This window comes from Mesoplodon bidens (genome assembly GCF_964165515.1).
Source record: "Mesoplodon bidens genome assembly, chromosome: 3".
NCBI classification, from domain to species: Eukaryota; Metazoa; Chordata; class Mammalia; order Artiodactyla; family Ziphiidae; genus Mesoplodon; species Mesoplodon bidens.
This window is the reverse complement of record NC_138178.1, coordinates 71,616,342-71,633,366: the sequence shown is the minus strand read 5'-3', so window position 1 is coordinate 71,633,366 and position 17,025 is coordinate 71,616,342. Positions and strand designations below refer to the sequence as shown.

Genomic DNA, 17,025 nt, shown 5'->3' with positions numbered 1-17,025 from the left:
TATCATTGTGAAATACCCTGCTGCTGATTCACAGTGCTGAGTCATCCAAAAAAGGACTATCATCAATATTTCATCATTTTCTGTACCCTTTTCTCTGTATCTAGAGGGGATGGATAAGCTTTGATGGGTAGGAAGGAGCACCTGACCAGGAGATGCTCTCTGTACTGGTTATTGAGAAGTTAAAAGACTGAGGGTGAAATTAACCAACGCTTGTTTGATAACATAAGCAGTTTTCATTCTGGGCAGATAAGAGGCCACTGATGGCCTTGGAGGCAGGAAGGAAGGAGAGGGAGGAAGACCTGAGGAGGCAAGTGCTGTGCTGTCAAAAGTAAGAGACCTTCTCCCCACTTCTGGGCTGGCAGTCGGCCCTGGTCCAGGAACCTGGGCACCTGCAGTTAGTGATGCCTCTTCAGACATGGTCGTCTGCTCCTAATGTCATCTGGGAGGCTGCCCTGGCCTGGCTTTCATTGTCATCATTGTTTCAACTATCCAAAGACAGAGTAGTTACCTTCTACTCTCCTGTCTGTACTTGCTGAGGTTTTATTAAGTTCCAACCATGTCTCTCACAACGGGTAGTGCTTTCTCCGTGTTCTTACTGAATGCTGTGCTGTAGCTGAGAGAATAAACAAAAGTGCTCGGTAAAGCGTAGGGTATTCTAAGGACCACAAACTCTGGGTGGAGAATTCTCAAGAAGGCAGAGCTGGGATCTCCCATCTTAGCTTTCTCCTGACAATGTAGCTTAAACCACACCAAGTGGGTGGTGGTTAGCCCTGGCCCTGTGCCAGCATTCATGAAGCCCGCGGCCTGCACTCTCTGCCTGTAGCCTCTAGCTTGAATGCCTGTGACCCATGGCCGCCTTGAATCCCTTCACCTGGCCACCTTCTACTCATTCTTCAGCTTAATCGAAATGCTCTTCCTCTGTGAAGGTTTGGCCCCTTCTCTGCCCACACACTGCCTCCCCAGGATGGCTTAGGTGAGAGCCCTGCATTCCTTCGGTGCTGCACTGACCACCAGTGCCTGCGACTTCAAGGAGACGCCTCCCATAGGAGAGGCCTGTCCTGGGCACGGCTGACCCCACTCCCCGTCCCCTCCTCGTGGGATGCCTGCCATGCTGCGGACATGCAGCCAGTCCGCACTGGGCCAGTTTCTCTCCTCTCTACCTCAGCCTCAAGAACGAAGGGACGTGCAAGTAGAGACAGAAGCCTGCATGTTTAAGGTCCATCTTCATGCGGTGCCACCTTCTCCTGTGTTGCAAGACATCCTGCAAATGTGCTTGTAGTCTCTGTAGAGTACGCACGGAGGTGCTCACCTCGGCTGGGCGGTGAGGCCAAAAGGCACATGGGCTTATCGTTAAGGAATAGTTTCCACAACCAAGAAAATTGCCCTGTGATGTGTTGCAGAAAATGATTTATTGCTTTTAAAACTGGGTTTCAAACTGTTCCATGCTCCAAATGATGTGAGCAGAGGTCTGCTCAGAACGCAGGGATAGTCTTGTCTTGGTGTAGGAGTCCTGCCCATGTCTGCCTTTGTCTAGAAGATTGCAGATAGGGCTGTTAGGGCACTGCCAGGAGACCCTTTTATTGCATTTTCATGCAACCTCCTTGAAAGCCTGATGAGGCGTCTGTGGAGGGTGTGGTGCTTCCATGGGAAACTGCAACCACATAGAATGGCCTTCCTGAATCCTCTTGCTCAAAAGCACTGGAGCCACTTTTTCCTAGGTGCAGTCTCTGTCTTTCTTTTAACTATGTGTATGGCAGAACATATCCTAAACACATCTGGAGAAGATACACCCTGCAGAAATGGGGGCAAATACTTAAACTCTGCTGAGAGTGATCATGCCCTCAGAATGCAGTGTTGAGTACTCTTTTCTGTGCTCACCAAGTTTCTGCATTCGCAGGGTGTCACCAGGAGCTCCGTATCAGTCAGTTATAAACTTCCCATCCTTCAAAGACCCTGCACTTTAAAATTATTCTAATTTGCTTACTTATGTAGAAAGGTCATAAGCCACATTGTTACAAAACTATTTCAAAATTAAATATTAGACTAATTTATTTTCCTTTACACAAGTGTTCTGAATTAATGAGATTTCAGTCAGTAAACTGGACTGAAGGATTCTCTAGCCTGAAGGAGAATTCTCAGAAAAAGGATTAGGAAAGACACAACACTCTGGAGGTTTCTGGAGATGCTCCTTCTCAGGGTCATGCAAGCGAAATTCTGTGGCTGGCCCACCTACCTCTCCCTTGTCCTGCCTCTTTGAGGACCTTGTGAATGGCTTCTTGCTGTGGTTTCCCAAGGTGTAGAGTCCTAATCCATCTCCTGGGTAACATGAGGTTGCAGGCTGCAGGGCAGGGAATACATACAAAAGGAGTCATGAATATTCACTCAATGGCTGGCATGAACTAGGCATGGGGCTGAACCCTGGGTCAGAGAGGGAACAGGGAGTGTCTGGTCCAGTGGGACTGCTCACAGCCTGCAAGCATTCAGCAGTGTGCCCTGGATGACATCAGGTAGCCTCTTACCTAGTGGGGTGTTTAGCAGGAATTGAGCCACAATAAGAGAGCTCGAGTTCAAGAAACAGTATGTACAAGGTTTAAAGACTCAGACCCTGGAGCCAGAACTGCCGGAGCTTAAGTCCAGACTCTGGAACCTTCTAGCAGGGTGACCCGTGGTGATCTCTGAAAAAAAGAGGACATTGATAACATCTATTTGGTAGGATTGTAGAGGATTACATGAGTTAGTATAAATAAAGAGCCTAGAATAGGGTGAGCGCTGATTAGCTTTCATTAATTAAATTACGTGGGTCCAGAAATGAGGCATATTTTGAGGAGTCTGAGAATAGACACTCCAGTGGCTGCCCAGAGCTTTAAATATTAGGAAATGTACGACATTATTCTCCTGGATTATTGAGCATGATGTAACTGACTCCTAATTGCTTATCTGAGGGTTTCTTAAGAATAGGGCTTGTTTGGGGTTCATATTTGTATCCCTAATACATATCCCAGCATCTAGCCCACTCAATAGTTTGAAAACTGCATGGTTGTTGAATTACAAGAGGTAGTTTGACTGTCATTACTAAGTATGTATTCAACCCTAATCAAATGAATCGTTTCTGCAAAAGAGGTACTATATAAATTAATAACATTATATGTTCAAATATTTAATGTACTAAAATGTGATGTTTTAAAAAGAAAAATCCACATAAAACCTCTTTGTACCTGGGGGAGAAATTAAGTATGCCTTTGCCCAGAAGGAGGGAGCTTTGTTCCATGAGTGCATTTTAAAGAAATAACTGAGTTAGTTCACCTCAACAAATAATTATTCCATTTCTGCCATGACTCAGCAAATAGGTTTTGGAAAAAATATTTCGATCCCCTTACAACTCAAAAGAAAACGAAGTAAAACTTTATTACTCACTGTGATTTCTAACCATAACAATGGCGTGCTACATTATCATTCATAGCACCTTGTGTTCGAGATTTTTTCACTAATGTCCCTGGGAGACTGGTACTTGACAAAGAAATTAGCCCAAGTTAAAGTATAGGAAAACTGATGTTCAGGAATGATAATGATTTGACCAAATTTACACAGTAAAGCTGGAAAGGACAGAAATTAATCCACAAGTTTCCTGACAAATAGGAAACCCTGATATATTTTTTGACAAAGATTTTAAAAACTAATATTTTTAAGCTTTATTTAAATGATTATTTTCCATACTTTTATATATTAATGTTATAAGGGCTGTTACACAGCGTGTAGCTGTTGGGATGACAAACAATGTCTACTGTGCCTGTCCACGGCATCTGTGTCATTCCTTCCCTTACCTCCCAGTATTAATGGGCTGTACATTCTTTTTTTTTAAATTTAATTAATTAATTAATTAATTAATTTTTTGGTTGCATTGGGTCTTTGTTGCTACATGCAGGCTTTCTCTAGTTGCGGCCAGTGGGGGGCTACTCTTCGTTGCAGTATGTGGGCTTCTCATTGCAGTGGCTTCTCTTGTTGTGGAGCACAGGCTCTAGGCACGCAGGCTCTAGAGCGCAGGCTCAGTAGTTGTGGTGCATGGGCTTAGTTGCGCCACGGCATGTGGGATCTTCCCGGAGCAGGACTCAAACCCGTGTCCCCTGCATTGGCAGTTGGATTCTTAGCCACTGTGCCACCAGGGAAGTCCCTATGGGCTGTAAGTGCTTGATGAGTGCTTTTATGCAAGTTTCTAAAACCGGATGTCAGGATTGGAGACCTCCAAATTCTTAATCCAGAGACCTAGAATTGATTCATCCAATGTCCAGAAATCCTTAATGGCAAGAAATGTGCCTCTGCCTTACAGTCCATCCTGCATTTTGCTGGCAAATTAGTAGCCATGCAACACTGTTTGTTTTTTTTTATTTTTTATTGACATATAGTTGATTTACTATGTTGTGTTAGTTTCTGGTGTACAGCAAAGTGATTCAGTTATATATTTATACTTTTTCATATTTTTTTCCATTATGGTTCATTACAGGATATTGAATATAGTTCCCTGTGCTATACAGTAGGACTGTATGTAGTAGTGTGTATCTGTTAATCCCAGACTCCTAATTAGTCCCTCCCTTACCCCCTTTCCACTTTAGTAACCATAAGTGTGTTTTCTATGTCTGTAAGTCTATTTCTGTTTTGTAAATAAGTTCACTTGTATCATATTGTAGATTCCACATATAAGTGATATCATATGGTGTTTGTCTTTCTCTGTCGGGCTTCATTTAGTATGATAATCTCTAGGTCCATCTATGTTGCTGCAAATGGCATTATTTCATTCTTCTTTATGGCTGAGTAATATTCCATTGTGTGTGTTTGTGTGTGTGTGTGTGTGTGTGTGTGTGTATAGAGATATATATAGATAGATAGATATCTATAGATATAGATAGATAGATTACCATGTCTTCTTGATCCATTCATCTGTGGACAGATGGACATTTAGGTTGCTTCCATGTCTTGGCTATTGTAAATAGTGGTCATGCAACCCTGTTTTAATTAAGCCACTTTTCAGCTCCAGAACCTGTGATGACTTGCCTTTGCCTGCAGCAGCAAGGAATCCAGTCTCCTTCACCGTGGATCCAAGTCTAGCTCTAACCTCTCCTCTTCAGTTTAGCTCACAAACATCCCCAACACAAAGCTTTGTTTTAGTTGCTGCATTCAGCTGTTCTTCTCTCCTCCACTCACTCCTGCATGCTGCCTAAAGACTTTTGCTCCTATTACAGCCCACATTTGATGTATTCTCTTCCTCTTTTTTCTATTCATATCCAGTACATTCATCAATGGACAGTTGAAACACCAACACATCTGATTGGCCTTCCTTGAGCATCTCTGCCAATTATCCTTTTCCTTTGAAAAGCTTCGAGTCACTGTCTGACTGTATCATTCCTCTATCAATTGTCATATGTTATTACTCTCACTCTCTTATATATCTGGCATTCATTTAAAATCTTCTGAATTAATTCATTTGTTCACAACCATATGTTCAGGATTCCCACAAAATACCAAAACCTCAATTACAGATTCTGCTTGAAAGTCAAACAGAGAAGAGAAAAAAGAAAGCTTTCATTAGGTCCATGGTATATCATTCACTATTTAAATCCACTGGATTTCTTGGAAAGTCCTGAATCTATTACCAATATTCCTTCTTGATTCAGAGCTATATTTTTTAAGGAAAGAGTTTATGAAGTGAATACTCAGATCATTCTTTAGCACCTACAGTCTATAGAATTAAGCCAAACCTGAAAACACTCGTGGGGAAGTCTTTCCAAGAAGGAAAAGGGAGGCCAGATTAAAGAGAAACAATGAAAGAAGGGAGCAGCTTGCTGTCACCTAGATGTGAGATTACCTGATGTTTCATTTCTGCTTTAACCCTACAAATAAAGTATGTTTTTACTGCAGTTCACAGATTTCTACTTTAAAGTGTGATCTAGTTCTCTATGACTCATTAGTAGTTTATGGTTGAATTTCAGGAAATACTGAAAATGTATTTTTAAAAATAAGTGCAAGTTGAGGTTAGTCTTTGAAATCTTTTGACTGAAACCTGAAAAGATATTGTCCTTCTATACAAGCTTTGGGAATTGTGTAAGAAATTTTTACTGAACTTAGCTTTTAAACCTGTTCTAGATAGGCAGGCCATAATTATTTAAATGTTGGGGTTTGAAAACGTCTTTCAAAAAAAACTTAGCAAAGCAAATATTATATGATTATTTTCTGCTTACTGAAATTAAGCCAGTGACTCAAGCAGAATCTCAATAAAGGAAATATTTTCATTCTTTTATCTAATTTCTACTTAGTTAAACATAATAAATATACATGTGTTGCTGAAGTACTTGGGATGTGCCAGAAATATCAAGTTGAATGACCTTAAAGCAAACAGATCTCAATTCATTAAGAAATATGTGAAAATTTTACGTAAATTGTCAAACAGCAGTTGGTGGACCTTCTAATAGAATGTAATTAATTCAAGCAAGACACTCCTAGGAAGGGTTAGAATTCATGCTTTATTTTTAATACAAAGACATAGATTTTTATGACTTTAAGGATAATTTTTATAACTTTTCTGTATGTGTACATACAGAAAAATATTTAAAATATAAATATAGTACTAAGTGAATTATCAGAAAAAGAAAATCGTGTAACTGCCATCAGGTCAAAAAGTAGAATGCTGTGGGCACTCCCAAGATACACACTATGACCCCTCCTAATTTCTTTACATCCCTCCTTCTCAAAGGAAACCATTATCTTGTTACAGTATAGTTAATTTTGTATTTTTGAACTTTATTGATGGGATAGTAGAGTTTAAATTATTTTGTGACTAACTTCTTTAATTGAACATTGTTTGTGAAATCCATCAGTATCGCTATGGTTCATTTATTTTCCTTGCTATACTACTGTGTAAATACACCACAATTTATTTTTCCAGTCTCCTGCAGGTGGAGATTTATGAGTAATGCCACTGTGAACATTCTTGTACTCGTTTTTTTGAGAATAAATGCTCACATAAATGTTGAGAATGTGCTTAAAAGTGTAATTGTGAATGTTCAAGCTTAATGATTATGCCAACCTGTTTTCCAAAGTGGTTTTACTAACTTACATTCATAGCAGTAATGCCTGAGTGTTCCTTTCACCCCACAACGACCTTGCTAATATTTCACATGGAAGTCACCTGTCGCGTGTTGGGTGATGTCTTGTGGTTTTAACTTCCATTCCTCTGAGTGCTAGTGGGACTGAGCACCTTTCCCTAATGGCTCTTAGGAGATCCTCTTTTGTGAATTACCTATGCAAGTCTTTGTGAATTTCCTGTCAATAATTTATTGGAGTTATTTATAAATTCTGGATGCAAACTTATACAGGTTATAACGTGTTACAAAAATGTACTTTTTACATTGAGACCTACAGTCCACCTGGAATTCATTTTTTGGTGAAAGGTGTGAAAGTTTCATTATTTTCCACAGCATCATTGCGCTTGCAGCAACACCTTTGTCATAAATTGTTTGTATGTGCATGGATCTGTGTTTGGACTTTGTATTCTGTGCCATGGGTTTATTTATCCATCTTTGTACACTTCCCTCACTGTGTGGATTACTGTAGCTATTAAGTAGAGCAGATCCTTCCTTCCCTTTCTTTTTACTTACTATTGATGATTATTGTTGGCCCTTTACATTTCCATAAAACTTTTATAATCAGATCATTAATTTTCATTTAAAAAATGGTTTGGCTTTTTATTGGGAATGTATTAGTTAATTTAGTGAAAAGTGACCTTGTTATAATTCTTTCAATCTGTATATATTTTATCTCTCATTTTGGTCTTCTTTGATTTGTCTCAATAACATTTAGAGTTTTCTGTGTAGAAAACTTGTATGTCTTTGTTAAACTTTTCTATATGTTTGATATTTTCTGATGTTATTATAGATGGTAAAATTTTCTTAACATAATTTCTTATTTGTTGCTGGTATATAAGAACACAATGATTTTGTATTGAACAACCTTGCTAAAGTATTTATTACTTCTATTAATTTATCTGAGATGGTATTTTTACCTATTCCTGAGCACTGGAGGGGCCTTTGTACATTTGGATTCCATATTTCCTCATTCTGACTTATATATGCTATTGTCATTATGTATTATAATTTTATATATATTTTAAACCCTGTACCATATTATTATTGTTATTAGATGCAGGAAATTTTCACTTAGATGTAATTATAAATAATCCTCTCTTCTTTGTTATTTATTCTTTCCTTTACCACCAAGTCTATCTATGAATGTTTCCTTCTGCCTAAAGAAGAATATTTTTTAAATATTTTCTTTAGTGTGAGTCTCCTGGTCAAATTTCTTCTAGGGTTTAAAAAACAAACAAACAAAACCTGTGTATGACTTTATATCATATTTATTCTTATAGGATAAATTTGCTGGTTACAGAAAGATAGGTTGGCATTTTTTCTTTTTCCATTTGAAGATATGACTTCATTTTCCCTGGTGTCCATTGTTTCCATTGAGAAGACAGTTGTTGGTCTAATTGGTGCTACTTTCAAATTAATCTGTTTTTCCTCCCCCTCCAGATCCTTTTATAATTTTTCTCTTTGTTTTGATTTCACTGGCACTTATGATGTACTAAGATATAATTATCTCTCTAATTATTCTTCTTAGAGTTTGTAGATCTTCTTGAATCTTTTGCTTGAGGTCTTTCAGCAGTTTTAGAGCTCTGTCAGCCACCATTGCTTTTCCTCCATTTTCTCTCTGCTTTTCTCCTTTGAGGGTTCCAATTTCAATTCTGGCAATTCCAGCATTGGATCTTGTCACTATATCTTCTATCTTGTCACTATATCTTCACCTTGCTTTCTGAATTTTTTATTTTCTCTTCATGCTTCACTCTGGAAATTTTCTTCTCGTTTATCTTTCAGTTCAACAATTCTTTCTTCATCTGTGTCTAATCTGCTACTATTGTACATGGGAAAATTATAGATATAATCCAAAATCTATGATGATGTTTTCTTTCTTCAGAGAGAATTTATGCTTGCCTCTGTCAGGCATGTAGAGGTATTAGCAATCCAGAATAAGCTTCATTTACTTTCTGGGATTTGGGTAATGCTGAGTTCAGATTCATTCCTTGTGCATGCTTGAATCCTTCTGATTTATCTTTACATCTTGGACAGAGCTCTTTGGAATCCCTATTTGATGGTGTCTATCTCCAGTTTTTTCTCCCTTTGTTCCATGAGTCTGTCAGATGTTCTACTTAGCTTCTCACCTTTCTGTTATAGAAACTACAGCTATCTGAAACATGGAGCTCACCTCTCCCAGTTTACTTTTTCTCCCAAACCTTAGCCCAGATTCTTACTGGCTTGTTATCCCTCCAGTGCCTCTAAGGAGATGTATTTAAGTTTTGTCCATTTTTCCCAGTTGTTTCCAATAGAAGTGTTACCTATTCCACAATACTCAAACACCATAGCTTATTTTTTACTCCTCTTTATTTTTTCAGAAAAATTTACAGTTGTTTCAATATTTAATTCTTATTTAGCTTGGACTATTAATTACATGAGAGTAAAGAAAATTTGGGATACATTTTTTATAATCACAGTTCAGTAAATATAAATCATTTAATTCTGTATTTTTCTGATAACATTATAGAGAGGAAACACTTATCCATAATCGTGTACTATTGAGGAAAGTGCTGTAAAGCTCAAAGTCAGGAGATCTGGGTCCTTGGTTGCAGCAATACAAAGCTGTGAAAATGTGAGCAGAGCACTTCAATGGCAGATAGTAAGAGGATTGGGTTAAAAGAAATACTGTGTTAAATTTATTTCAACAAGCATATCCAGCTAACAATCAAAGGGCCCTTTAAATATCACTCTGGACACAGGATCACTTCATTGGGACTTCAGCTTTTGTACTGGTCTTGAATGTACTTCTGCTGACCCACAGACTTTGGTATATATGGTTTTTGCCAAATCTGAAATTTACTCCTAACTTTTTCATTTTCTTTGAGCCAAAAGACTGAGATTTTTGATAAATTCATGGAGAACAAGTTACTTAATATACCTCTTTAATTATGTGATGTTTTTATTTCTCTCCTTTTTTTCCGGGGTACATTTGGACTGATACATTCTGACTTCATTTCAAAATACTTCTGCCAAGATTAGAAGAAAGAAAAAGAAAAGAATCTAAAAATAAATGATGATGATACATTTCTGTTAAGATACCTGAATTTTCTATTCTTCAAAAATCAACTTTCAAATACTATTTTGCTTTTCAATTATGATTATGAAACAAATTACAAAATTTTTAAAAGTCTGCATGTCACACCCTTAATACATGCACTTAATTTTCTCTAGAGTCCATTTGTGAACTCTGTGCTTTAGTTTTTTCCTAAAGTAAAGCCCTGTGATCAAATTATTACTCATTGAGTCTCTAAATAGCATCTACTATTGGTCTAGAGCCAATATTATATGAAAGGTTAGAAGAAGGAAATATCATCTATATCTCATTGTCTTTTAAATTCCAAAGACAAATACCCATTCTTTTTTCCCCATCGACTGTTTTTAGAAGGATCCTTAGAGACAAGTCACCTGTGCTTACTAGCCAAATACTACTAATCTTTCAGTGCAAAATGGCAGAACTAGAGCAAACTTACTCTCAGTGCCAAAGGAGAGCTTAACTATCTCATCTTATTGCTATGAAATCATTTTCCTTTAAGGGCTCCTGACCTATGAAAAATGTCTCACTACAGAAACCAGATTTCCTCAGAAATTCATTGTCCCACACCTCCTTTGCAAAACTAAGTCTCGTCTACCTTCATCTTTTGGAATTGCTTTTAAGACTTCCACACAAGTTTTTAAATGTGCTCAGTGGTAGAAATGCTTAGATTACAGAATCTTGAGCACAGAAGTCACCATAGAGGAGAGAAAGAAAAGGAAGAAGGAACTTGCTTTTATTGAGTGTGTATTTGCGGCCAGATGGTATGTTTGGTACTGGATATGAATGAATTAAACCATTTAATTTCCAGTAAAGTACACATAGTAGGTATTCTTTTTCTTATGATAGAGTTATTAAAATGTAATTTACATACCATAAAATTTAAGCATTTAAAGTATATAATTCAATTGTTTTTAGTGTATTTACAGAGCTTTGTAATCATGACCACAATAAATTTCCAAATATTTTCATCACCCTGGAAACCCTGTACTCATTAGCAGTCACTCCCCATTTCCCCCAATCTGCCAACCCTAACCCTGGGTAATCTAATTTCTGTTTCTGTGGATTTGCCTATCCTGTACATTTCATGTGAATGGAATCATACACTATATGGTCCTATATGTCTGGCTTCTTTCACTCAGCATGATGTTTTCAAGGTTCATCCTTGTTGTGGCATTTATCAATAGTTCATTCCTTTTTATTGCTGAATAATATTCCATTGTATGACTATATCATGTTTTGTTTAACCATACATAAAGTTGATGAATGTTGGGCTGTTTCCACCTTTTGGTCATCAGGAATAAAGCTGCTATGAACATTCATGCACACGTTTTTCTGTGGACATAAGTTGTCATTTGCATTACATATGTACTTAGGATTGCAACTGCTGGGTCATATGATAACTATGTTTAACCTTTTGAGGAACTGCCAAACTGTTTATTAAAGTGGCTGTACCATTTAAGTTCTATAAGCAATCATGAGGGTTCTAATTTATCCACATCCTTACCAACATGTGTTATCGTCTTTCTTTTTTATTGTAGTCATCCTAATAGTATGAAATGGCGTCTCATTGTGGTTTTGACTTGCATTCCCTTAATGAGTAAGATGCTGAGCATCTTTTATATACTTACTAGACACTGGTCTTATCTTCTTAGGAGAAATATCTATTCAAGTCCTTTGCCCATTTTTAAATTGGGCTGTTTGTATTTTTTGTAAACCTTCTTTATATATTCTAGATACAAGTTCTTCATCAGATATATGATTTGCAAATATTTTCTCCCTTTCTGTGGACTGTATTTTCATTTTCTTGATGGTTTCCTTTGCAGAATAATAGTTTATAATCAATGGAGTATAATTTATATTTTTTCTTTTTTCACTTGTGATATTATTGCCCTAATTTTACACACAAGGAAACTAAGGGTCTGAGAGGGTAGCTAACTTCCTAAAGGAATATCCCAAATAAACCCTGAGGCTGAACCTGGATCACTCAGATGCCCCTGCTCTTTGCTTCAGAGTCATAGGATAGAACATTCTGGCTTTACTGTGGAGGGATCAGAAAGAGAATCATTGCCTGGTTGAGACAGTCTTTGAGAAAGTTTTGTTTTTCCTCTTTCTCTCTTTCCTATTTCATATATCTCCTTTCCTTTATGGAATTTTTGAACATATATTAATTACGGTGACTAGCAATGCAAGTGAGAAAATTAGGAACACCATTTTGAACTTTAGGTTGTATTATAAAGTAAAAAAGGTAGATATTGAATGAGACAGCATCATAAAGACCCCAAGAGCAGCACCGAGCTCACAAAGCTTCCTAGGCAATTGTGGGAGAGCCCCCACGGTGGCCGCCTTGGAGGGGGACAGGTATATGTACATAGGCCAGCTCTGCTGCAGTTGCTAAAATATCAGCTTGTTACTTTATAGATACATTTGAGTGGCTCTTATCACTCTGCAAAGGTGACATGGTACTCTGCATCCACATTTTTATGAGTTCTTCAACAATATTAACGCCTTAGAAAGTGCTATTAATTGAGGCTGGATGAGAGATCCAGAGTCTTGTTTCTGGCCACAACTTTTAGTGCATCTGGGGAGAAAGGGTTGAGATCAGCATCTTTGATAGATAGTTTTGCCAAGGAAGCCCTGAACCAGAACAATGCACTTGTATTTAGGGACTGTACCTTTGTCTTTTTACTCAGCATCTACTTGTGGACCTGACCACATCTGCATTGGCACGCAGACTGTAGGGCTTCTGTGCCTTTCTGTTGTAATTTGTAAGCTTCTATTGCACTTTTGAAGGTTATGTCTTGGTGCAGCTGACTCACTACTTCTCAACTTTAAATTATCAGCCACTCACTATGATCATTTGAGGAGTTTCTCCATAGATACAGGATACATCAGCACATCTGTTGTACCAGTGTCAGGACTTTATCTAACAGAGCTACACAAAGACTCTATGTGTTCTTGAAGATGCACACCAAATGGCAAAAGTCTTTGCCTAGAAGAATGGATCTTGACACCTCTGAAGATTCTTGTGTTTATTAACATTTTGAGGTCTCTGTCTCATGGTATCTTGAAAGGCTTTTCTTCATTTGGCCCTGGTGGATCTTTTACTTTGAAGGCTATTCTGCTTCTCTGCCTGTAAAGACTCTTATTCAACCAGTAGTATCTCAGTTCAGATACCATGAAAACTTTCTTAAACTTGTGCCCTAGAATATCCAGTGTAGCCCTTACCTCTGGTTTACCGAGGCCAGTTCTGTATGAGTCTCTCTGACAGATTAGGAGCTAGTTGAGAGCATAGACTATCCTCTTATTCATCTTTTTTGTTTCCTCCACTAACATTCCCACCTGTGGGATTAGGAGACTGGGATTGGGGGGGCAGCACATGGAGAATGCCTAAAAATTTTGTTGATTTGAAGGTATATTTCACATTTAAGAAATAGAATGTATTTACTAAATGAATACATAAGAAAATAGTATATTTTCTTAATTCTATGTTCTGTGTTAATGAGTACCTTGGTGAATACATAGTTTTGAAATCTGAGTAATATTCCCTTTCTCAGGGTCACTAATGACCTTCCAAGTGTTTGACTATGCAATTGTATCATTGGTCCCCATGTTGCCTGGGGCAAGTATTCTCAAAAGAGTATCAGTTGTACTTCATTGCATAAGTATCAATATTTGCCTTGTAGGGAACAGTTTCCCTAAAGAAGATGTATTTTGGAAAAAGTTAAGACAGTTGACTCAGAAAATGGAAAGTTGGGGAATATGGTAGATTTCATTATCATTCAAAAAATATTTGTTGCACTTCCCTGGGAGAGGACTGAACTGTCCTACTCCAGGGACATAAAGATTGACAGTGAGACTTGCTCTGGACGATGAAATGTGACGGGAAGTATGTGTGGCACTTCTTCCACAGTGTCCAGCTATCTTCCAGATAGAGGAAGCTAAGTGGCTATGGAGCACAAGAAAGAAAAAAAATCTTTGTTGTAAAGCTACTGAGATTTGAGGGGTCTTTTGCTACTACAACATGAGCCAGTCTATCCTGATGGAATCAAACAACATTCCAAGTAGAGTGGATATAGTGACAAATATCTGGAGCATAGAATAGCAAATGACAAGTAAAGGCATGAGATTGCCATGAAACTGCAAACTAAGATCTGATTTTGAAGTTACTTCAGTAAAAATGTTGAAGTTGTGGGCTTCCCTGGTGGTGCAGTGGTTAAGAATCTGCCTGCCAATGTAGGGGACACGGGTTCAAGGCCTGGTCCAGGAAGATCCCACATGCCACGGAGCAACTAAGCCCGTGCGCCACAACTACTGAGCCTGTGCTCTAGGCCCGTGTGCCACAACTACTGAGCCTGTGTGCCACAGCTACTGAAGCCCATGTGCCTAGAGACCGTGCTCCACAACAAGAGAAGCCACCGCAATGAGAAGCCCATGCACTGCAGCAAAGAGTAGCCCCCACTCACCACAACTAGAGAAAGCCCGCCTGCAGCAACAAAGACCCAACGCAGCCAAAATAAATCGATAAATAAATAAAATAAATTTATTTAAAAGATTTTGAAGTTGCTATGGGATTTCAAACTAATATTTAGTAGAGTTACTGACTGTTTTGAGTATTAAACTTGCTAAAGAGTCACATAAATAAACCAAATATGCCTGTTTTCTTTCTCTCAGTACACAGATGCATTTATTAGTAGACAGAGATGGTTTAGACATTTAGCTAAGCATGACAGTATATGAAAAATACATTACCTCACAAACTCTGCCTAGGGGTATGTAGAGCTTACTAAGGAAGATCTTACCTTGGTAAATATTAATAATTATAACTTTAAAGAGGAAAGAAAATAAGAGGGTAATTACTTACACTTGGAGGGAAGAAAAAGAAAGGATTTATGGAAGATGTGGCATTTGACCAAGGCCTTGAAGTATGGCTAAAGGAAGACATTTCTTAAGGGGAGAACACTGGGTGTGAATCAGCAGAGGCAAGAAATATGGACAATTATTTTGAGGCAGTGAGGATACTTCTTGGCTAGAAAATGTTATGCTTAATGCAGAGACATGGTGGAAAATAAAACTAACGTTAAATTGGGAAAACATTTTAGAGAAACTAAAATTCCCAGATGACTATTTTGACCTTTATGCGAAGCCTTAGAAGTTGTTGAACATGGGATGACTGTGCTTTTGAAACATATGGGCCAGGGACCCAGAGGTGTCAAAGCCCAGGCAGGGCTCTGACTTGGCTCATGGGCACATCATGTCTATGGACATGTCCGTGTCCATGTCCATAGACATGGAATGTACTGTAAAACAACAGAGTGTATCAAATCTATGTCAGCAGAAGCTTTATTTCTTAGAGGTGTTGGAAAACTTGGTTAGTTGTTTGTGGAACAAAAACCAACATTCATGTTCACTTCATATCAAATTGCCAACCCTCAAAATAGGTTTGTGGTTAGCTCTCTATTGTGAACTTATCTAAACCTAAAAACAGGTTTTAAAAATCACAGGAAAAAAAATAAAATGGATAGACTCAACTACATGCAAAACTTGTTTTTATATGTCCCCCACTTTACCCTATTCAGATTTTTAAACAAATAACTGGAAAAATGCTTGCAGAGGATACAAGCAAGTATTAGTATTAAAAGAACTTTAATGAATAGGTAAAAACAGTAAGAGGAACAAAAAATGGGAAAGATGAATGAATAGTATAATTAGATTATTTATAAAGTTAAAATCGGGAAAAACAAACATTTGGGAAGTGATCAATTAAAGAAAGTGATTGAAAGGACAAATTTTCCCAAGGAAATTAACAAAAGTTATTTTTAAGAAATATTATGGGGCTTCCCTGGTGGCGCAGTGGTTGAGAGTCCGCCTGCTGATGCAGGGGACATGGGTTCGTGCCCCGGTCCGGGAAGATCCCACATGCCATGGAGCAGCTAGGCCCGTGAACCATGGCCACTGAGCCTGCACGTCTGGAGCCTGTGATCCGCAACGGGAGAGGCCACAACAGTGAGAGAGAGGCCCGCATACCGCAAAAAAAAAAAAAAAAAATTATGTAATATTGTTATGTTTACAAAATGAGATAGGCACTTCTATAAAGTACTCATAGTGGCATGTATGCTTGTGTGGTTCTTTTGCAAACTAATTTGGGAATATGTATCAAAAGCTTTCAACATTGGCTTAGCAATTCCTCTTTTGGCACATTCATCCTAAGGCAGTAAGTTTAAACGTAATGAAAGGACTCTACTCAAAGGTATCCCTAAGAATATTACTTAAAGTTTTGTAAAAATGGAAGTACCCTAAATTTATCGCATTCAGAAAAATGTATTTATAAACTATAGAATACATGTGTATGTATTTGATGGAAAATCAGGAAAAATTTAAAATTGTATTTAAAAGTAATTTGTAATAAGGATGAAAATGTTTATGCTATGGTGACAATACAATATGTGCATTTGATCAGAGTTATATAAAAGAAACTATACACACACAGGCACATAAAAGATTGGAGGAAATTTCCAGATTGTTAGCTTTTAAATGCTGGGTCCATTAGGTGATTTCTTTTCTCCTTTATATAATTTGTCTGAAAATGTGGTTGATGCTAAAGTAGGAGCCTAGAGGTTAAAGTCTTTCATCTACTACATAGAAGAAACAGTCATACGAATGAATCAGACTGGAAAAGGGATAGAATATAGGGACAAAACCAGAAAGGAATGTGGAGCAAAGTCAGGGAAATGCATATACTTTGAGGCAGGAGGAGAACAGGAGCCTGTCAGGCTTGGAGTAGGAGGAAGACAAGAAAAGTGAGGCCTCCTGAAGCTTTGG

General features: G+C 37.9%; 1 protein-coding gene across 2 annotated transcripts in view; it reads left to right on the top strand.

Moving 5' to 3' along the window:
* The window catches only part of GABRB3 (gamma-aminobutyric acid type A receptor subunit beta3), a gene marked incomplete at both ends in the record, with an annotated part of 231,816 nt that overhangs the window by 198,655 nt on the left and 16,136 nt on the right, over positions 1-17,025 (top strand). The gene's annotated exons all lie outside the window — the stretch shown is intronic.